Below are 7,793 nucleotides of genomic sequence, written 5' to 3'. Positions count from 1 at the left end.
GTGTGGTGGCGGGAGGCGAGGGGGAAGACCGGCGAGCTCCTGGATGCCAGCGGCGTGACGCGATGGCCTCGTTGGGCGCCATGGAGGAGGGGACACGAATGGGCAGGAGCGCCATGGGAGAGCCTATGGAGAGAGAGGAGGAGAGGGATGGGGGAGAGGAGTGATTTGGACGAGGAGATGGGGATTTCAGGACTGTTAAAAAAATCCAGTACTTAGTAGTAGCGCGGGTTTTTACCCCTCGCTGCTACTATGGAATGTTTCAGGGGAGGGGGGCATGGTAGAGACCGCTTAGTAGTAGCGAGGGGTAAAAACCCGCGCTACTACTACCAACTTAGTAGTAGCGCGGGTTTATAACTCTCGCTACTACTATGGCATGTCCCGGAGGGGCACGGTAGAGACAGCTTAGTAGTAGCGAGGGTTAAAAACCCGCACTACTACTATCAACTTAGTAGTAGCGAGTGGTAAAAACCCGCGCTACTAGTAAGTAGCAGTAGCGAGGGGTATAAACCCGAGCTACTAGTAAGCGTCTATGTATAAGCTTTTCCCTAGTAGTGTTGGACCATCCCCTATTCGCAAGGCGATCAGATGCCCAAAGTCTGTTTTGCAGCAGAAACCACATGAAGAATTTGACCTTCTGCTCGATCTTGATTTTCCAGAGTTGGTTCAAGCGAGGGGTGGGGATGCGGCCGAGGAATTGCACAACATATGCTCAAGAAGCAGAGTACTGTCCATTTGCCGTCAGGTTCCATCGGATGGTGTCGGTTTGATCCGTCAACTGCGTATTGGAAACCAAATCCCAGAGAGCAAGGAATTTGGTAAGAAGCTCTGTCGAGTTAATGCGTTGTAATCCTCGCAACCATCTGACATTTTGAAGAGCCTCATCGAGCTTATGTCTTCTATTTTTTAGCTCTTTTGGCTTGTACGCATTTTCTTTGATATAAAAATTGCAGTGGGCGGTTTCCCAGCGGCTTCACCTAAAAAAGTGGTGGTATCTAGAAGGGCAGTGCTACGCGTCCGCCGGGTGATAGACCGATTAGATCAGCCGCCTCGGTAGCCATCGCATGGCACCCGAAACAGCTGTCCGATCTACCGTTTCAACCAACCGAGGACCTTTGCAACATCTAGCTTATTGCGCTCAGGGGCTTTGCAACAAGGGCCTTGTTGCGAAGGTCCACCGAGACATCACCGCTGCCCCGCCATGGCCTGAGCGCCACCAGCCACCAGAGTTGCCGCGCCTCCTCCAACCCAATACCCTGAGCAGCCGCCTCTACTCCAGCACGACGACGACGAGTTCTCACACCGGGCACTCCTGTGGTGAATTCTGCAACTGGAGCTATGTTACTGAAACATGCGTCGTGTTGCAATGCTTGGCCACATATGCTCTAATTCCGGGCACTCCTCTGACGCTTTTTGCAACCGGGGATATGCTTCTGAAACAAGAGCCCTGTTGCAGAACAAAAAAAATCTTCAGCGTCAAACCATTTTTTTTCTTTCTGAAACAAGACCTCGCTTGCAGAAACTTTCTGAATCTAGACCGTGTTGCTGAAAAAAACTTCACCACCAAACCATTTTTTTCTTCTGAAACAAGACCTCTATTACAGAAATCTTCTGAAACAATGCGCTTGTTGCAAAAAAAAATTGGCTGCACAGGACTGGTGGCCGACATGAGTGCTTGATCAAAATCGATCTGACGGCTACGCAGGCGGCGGACGCTGCATGTGCATCAGTCGGCTGAAGGATAGCGTTTTCCTAATTCTAATGGAGATTCTTATCCTTTATCAACTAACCATCTATTACTGCCAGTAGCTTTAGTTTCGTGACAATGTGGGACATTGTATTTCACAGATATTTCTGTATTATAGTTGTCTTGTTTGGGATGTGGAACTTATTCTAGTAATATCCGCTCAAAGATTTATACATTATCACCCCCCCCCCCCCCCCCCGCCCCCCTATCCCACAGTCCTCGTCTTCTCATAGAACGCTTCTTATCTTGGTGAAAATAGTCAAAGTACTTGCTCAAACCGTTGCATGTCTACAATGCTCTGTTTCTTATGTTAGTGAATGTTGTGGATAACATGTGCATGACCATTTACGCAATGACTTTGATTTCACTGATATCATTACAAGTTGCTTGAGGGACACGGAGTATCTGCTCCCGAGCTCAAATACTCCCTCATGATCAGTAAAATAAAAGAAAATAGTAAAAAAATCTTAAATATTTTTCTGAGAAACTTTGAGAGATGTTTTGTATGCTTGCAAACATTTATCATGAAATGACATTCTTGCAAGTTGTGGCAAAAAAAATATCAATGCTCTAAAAATGCTATTTTAAAAGCATTCTGGAATCCTGATTTTTATTCATGACTTCTATGAATGTCATTTCGTGCTGAAATTTGTCAAGCGCACAAAACATTTGTCAAAGTTCGGTAAAAAAACATTTCAGAATTTTTTGAATTTATTTTCATTTTTTGGAGTTTATTGTTCATCCTGAGCTCTTATGAGCTCGAGCACAAACGAGGACTTTTGTTGCTTAAGTTCTTATTGTAGAGGTCGTGCCGCCACATTCTTCGCATCATATGCTATATTTGTGTGAAGTTTTCATACCAGTTGACATCTAGTCACAGGCCCAAATTCAAAAGCAAGAATTTATTAATAATAACTGCAGTATCTTTAGAGATTTTTCAATGAGAGAAAACACCAGAGATACCGGTATCTCGGATCCCCGCTGTAAATTCTGAGTCGGAGCGTCGCGTAAAGCAATTTCGAAATATCGGGCAAAGATCCCCCACAAGGATAAGAAACGCCGGGTGATCTTTTTCCAGATCATTATGTTGGATTAAAGCAGCAATCACCTAAATGAAACACTTTGCTTTCCTGATGGGGACATGCACTGACACTTTGCTTCTCTTAGATGCTCCTGCTGCATGAAGCATCATCTGTCAACTTAATCTAATTACAGCATCACGTTTCTCTACCTGAGCAGATGATCCTGGACCTGCTACATAAAGATCTGGCCCTGCTTTTTGGCGTTGTTTATTCCTGCTCCCTGCGAGTGCTGGTGTCACTAGCAGCAGTGAAAGGGACCTGACAAATGCCATGGATCATGCTCTTCTCCTTTATTCAGGTTAGGGGAAAGGATTTTTCCTGGGAAGTGCTGGTGCAGAGCAGTTGAGCGCAAGGGCGGCTTGAGCAGTTGAGCTACTAAGGGCTGATGCACCGGACTATCGCCGAACAAGCTTGTGGGCGACGGCGCGGTCGCTATCACGCGTTGTGCTCGCGGCCTCGGTTCGTCATCTCGACAGCGACCGGTCGTGGGAAAGAGCTGGTGCAGATCAGCACTGCCATTCGTACCGGCCGGCGACGTCGAGGTTCAGTTGCATTATGGCGCACCATTTTCAGGCACAAGTTGTGGATTGATCCGGCCCTCTTGTTATGAGGAAAACAGCCCTTCCGGATAATGTCTTGTTTAGTTATTTTACCCCAAAACAAGAAGCGTTGAATAGATATTTCTTCAGGCTGCTGGCTGGGTGGTATCCTATCAGATGCTCCCTCATTCATCATGATCAGGGAGAACTCGCCCGGAAGCCCACCGGAACAGCAGGCGCGCGGTGCATCTGCTACAGTCTCGGAACACCTGAGCACTGTTACTGTGGGGAGGTAAGAGGTTCTCATTCGTGATTCCTGCAGCCCCTAGATTTATACAGCTTTGCACCTAGAATGATACTGCCGGCCGCCCTGGATAGTTTCTGGCCAGCTGATCCTCCACACCATCCATTGCAACGCCGACACGTCACCGTCGCGGCGGATTAGTGGCCGTGTGTGCTTAGGATGTCGTCATCGAAGATGACTGTGGAGCAACTGAAGACAGTGCGGCGAGATGCATTCGCTGGGCATTATTCTGGAGACATGCTGGGACGGCGACGGGACGCGGATTCAGTACATACACCGATGGAGAATGGTGTTCGATGGGGGTCTCGGTCTCGCGTTCACGTCGTCTGATCCCTCCACAACTGGGCGAGACATGTTGGGTTTACTGCTGCACCACGACCCGGAGCTTTGTGTGCTCGAGTCGGCACGCTGTCCTCTCGAGACAGTGATATGCTCTCTCCACGACTCCATGGAATCTAGAGAAAAGAATTTGTGGGCATAGTGTGCCACAGGAATGATAGGCTAGTGTATTACCTACGCCCTGTAAAAGTTGTCGTTTTGGATGAGGACATTTAACAGAAGGTGGTGTTGGTCCTAGTCACTTCTCTCACCATCAATTTAACAACGACGTGCAATGAAGATCACAAAGTAACATGTTTTGCACGTATTTTCGATTGGTTTTACCTGTCAGAAGTAAGGCCGGCCCTTCATACACCGCCTGACTCCTCTGCGTTTCTCTCCGCCTCCTAGCTCCGTAGCATGCTCGACTGAGGATCTGTGAAGATTAAACCAAATGATCGCAGAAGATGATTTCAGAGGAGCTACCCCACCCAGACGAAGCCGTGGCGCGAAGCGACCTCTCCGTGGAAGTTGCGGACTTTGTGGCCCAGCATGCATACAACATTCAGCGTCGAACTAGTAGAAGTGCACGTTACTCCTGCAGCTTCCTCCGCCTTGGTTCAGAGCTGCTGCTGCCAAGTGTCATTTCTTTTTTCTGCAAATAAATTATATCTCTTTTTTCTCTCCATGTATATCAACAAGTGTATCAATAAGTGTACGTGTATCAACAAGTGTATGTACTCCCTCCATTCCGAATTACTTGTCGAATAACGGATAGAAGTGAATGTATTTAGAACTAGCATACATCTAGATACATTCATTTCTGCGACAAGCAATTCCATACGGAGGGAATATGTACATACATACGTGAAGATAGTTATCCACAAAGTTGGCAACGGATAAGAGACTGGGGACTAGAAATGTACAGCATGGACATACCTAGCTATAGTGTACACGGGTGTACTATATACTTCTGGGGAACTCTCGATCATCTCATACACAATACTACTAGTAGCAGGCAATGCAAGGACCACAATATTCTTTTCTCAGAAAGAAAAATGATATATGGGCAGCGTCATCCCTTTGGCCGGCCATCATCTGGACCGGCCAGACAGGTGTGTGATCAACCTTGCAAGACATGCCCTCCCATTTGAAACTGTGCCTCGAGGAGATTGATGAGATGCACACCTATGAATTGATTCCCGCTTCATCTATCCACATCGAATACTTCATATAAGACAAGGTAACTTGGATACGTACTCCTCCTAGACCCTCCCTCGTTGGAGCCAGACAAAATTTGTTGTAGTAGACATGGGTCTTATTCACCAAATATCACTTAGAATCAACCAAAATTTCAGAAGTAGTTTGGATTTCATTTTTTAGAATTTTAATTTTAAAATTTGGCTTGGGGCCCTTGTTAAGTGTCAGTGCAGAACGTGATCGACTAACAAGTTCACAGCCTGCACAAGATGGACTTACCTTTGCTGGATGGATGGAAACCTGATGTGTGTCAAGGCCAAGTTGATGTTTCTGCGCGGGAAAGTCAAGGCGGGCAATGATCTCAACGCCAACCGAAACCGAGCGCGACACGTACGGTGCCCAACCATCGTTGCGGACACATAACCACCCAATTAGCGCCCCTAACATGTGATCGATCGACGAGCCAATCGACCGGACATCGTTGGGGACACATAAGTCTTGATGGCCTCCTTCCCTCCATCGCTACTGCGCGTACGTACGTATGCACGTATTGCCAATTGGGCCCTGTGAGAGTGGAATGGATCGTCATTTTGTTTGTTGAGGAGAGAAAATGGGTGGAATCCATCCATTGATCATGGAGACATGCACCATGGCAAAGTAAATTGAAGGGGAGATGCCACACTGGAGAAAATCGATTGAGGTGCCGTGGACGCATTCGTGGAGCCAATGATTAATCATGGATACTCCATTACCTAACGTTTTGGCTACGTACGCGACTTACTAGTAATGGCTCGAGATATATTAAGTAGTTGCCTGATGGTCCTCGAGTATGCCATTACTCACTCCTAGCTAATGTTAACAGGTGCGCTGGTATTTGCAGTTTCTTCTTTCTTATTACTTTTCTGTAGCACAGTTCTTTTATCTGCTTCTTGCGATGTGTTTTGCTGTATTTGCGCCTTCTGGCATTTCTTCATCCAATGATAGGTTTTCAGCTAATCAACAACTCATTGTAATTTTTGGGCGTATTAATTTTTGGTTATCTGTTAAAATTTCCATACAGTTATAGTTTGTTGTTGTACCATCTCTTCAAGGAATGTTGTGACCTAATTTACTCATACACGTTTAAGAAAATACTCCCTTCGTCACATAATACAAGATCTTTTTACATCCAATTTACTCATGTATTGGATGTAATAACATCCTATATTATGTGACGGGGGAGTGCATTTTAATACTTATCCAGTAAAGATATAAATTTTGTGGCACATAACCCACGTAGTATTGAATTAATTCATAGCCAAACCTTGATCGCAGTTTGACAATTCTAATAGGATTTTCATATCTGGATTGAGGTTTATTATTTTTTCTCGGTGGTTAGCGCACATCATGCCGTGCACTGAATGTATATTGCAAATGATAGACACAAACAATACATCATGATGATGAGTGGGGATCGGGAGGGGACACAATCCCTCTGAATAATCAGTGTGATCGCCGTCAATATTAATTCCCAATCCATACATATATCCTTGCTTCCAGCAAAAATATACGTGTATAGTTGCAGCAGAAGCCATTCTGGAAGAGCTCACGTCACATGAGACATTGTACGTTGTGCAGACACGCACACAAAACACATTCATCCCAATTGAGCTCACCCCGAAAGACATCTGATGTGAACCATGTTGTTTCTTTCTTTTGGACAAGCCACCATGACGCGCTAGAGAATGTGCATTGGGGTTTGTCTGTGCACACTCAAGACATATTGCATCCCTTTTTCTCCCGTGCAATCATGCACACTATACAAAATATATACTCTATTTCAGCTACCTCGGTCAGGACCACTGTTTTTTTGGTGTGGATAAGCTCACACCAAGCTATCCCGCAGAAAAAAAACACTCACACCAAGCTACAGCATGGAGCCAGATGGATACTCCCTCACAAAAAACAGTTTATGAGAGAATATATGTTTTTTTAGAAAGCAAGCTTAAAGGAGCACTACACTAAGTAATATTGTAATTAATCTACTTGCTTGGATATAATCTACGAAGTAGTACCATCTTATTGGGCATGCATGTGTTGGGCCCTCCGGCCACTCATAATCTGTCACGCCAAGCTAGCTCTGGGTTCTACTAAAGTTTGCAGACGTAATACAAATTCATTTGGTGTTGGAAAAGCTCCACTAAGTGGTGGATTTAGCTAGCTAGCCGGATGCTTACAGATAAGGACATGGCTTGTTAATTAATTGTAGTAGTTAACAACTTGCGCCACATGGTAGTTTTCAGCTAAACTATGTGTCGATGCTCGAGACACATAAATCCTCCTATCTTGATCTGATTGTTGCGTGCGATATATTTTTACCATATCTGAAGTTGAAAGAGGAAGATCCTACATATGTTCCGGTACAAATTCATATGTGTTCAGGAATGAGGCTATCATGCGTAACAATCTAGCTAATTAGCCTAGCTAGAGATATTCGCCAATGATTATGGTTAATATGATAGTACTAATATTACCATCAACATCGGGACACATCCCCAACGATCCCCTTTATTGCTACTAACATATGTGACTTTTCATTAATTTACTCCAAAGAAAGAAGGACGATG

This window comes from Triticum aestivum, chromosome 7D (assembly GCF_018294505.1).
Source record: "Triticum aestivum cultivar Chinese Spring chromosome 7D, IWGSC CS RefSeq v2.1, whole genome shotgun sequence".
NCBI classification, from domain to species: domain Eukaryota; kingdom Viridiplantae; phylum Streptophyta; class Magnoliopsida; order Poales; family Poaceae; genus Triticum; species Triticum aestivum.
The sequence above is the reverse complement of the archived record's forward strand: the minus strand, read 5'-3'. Positions refer to the sequence as shown.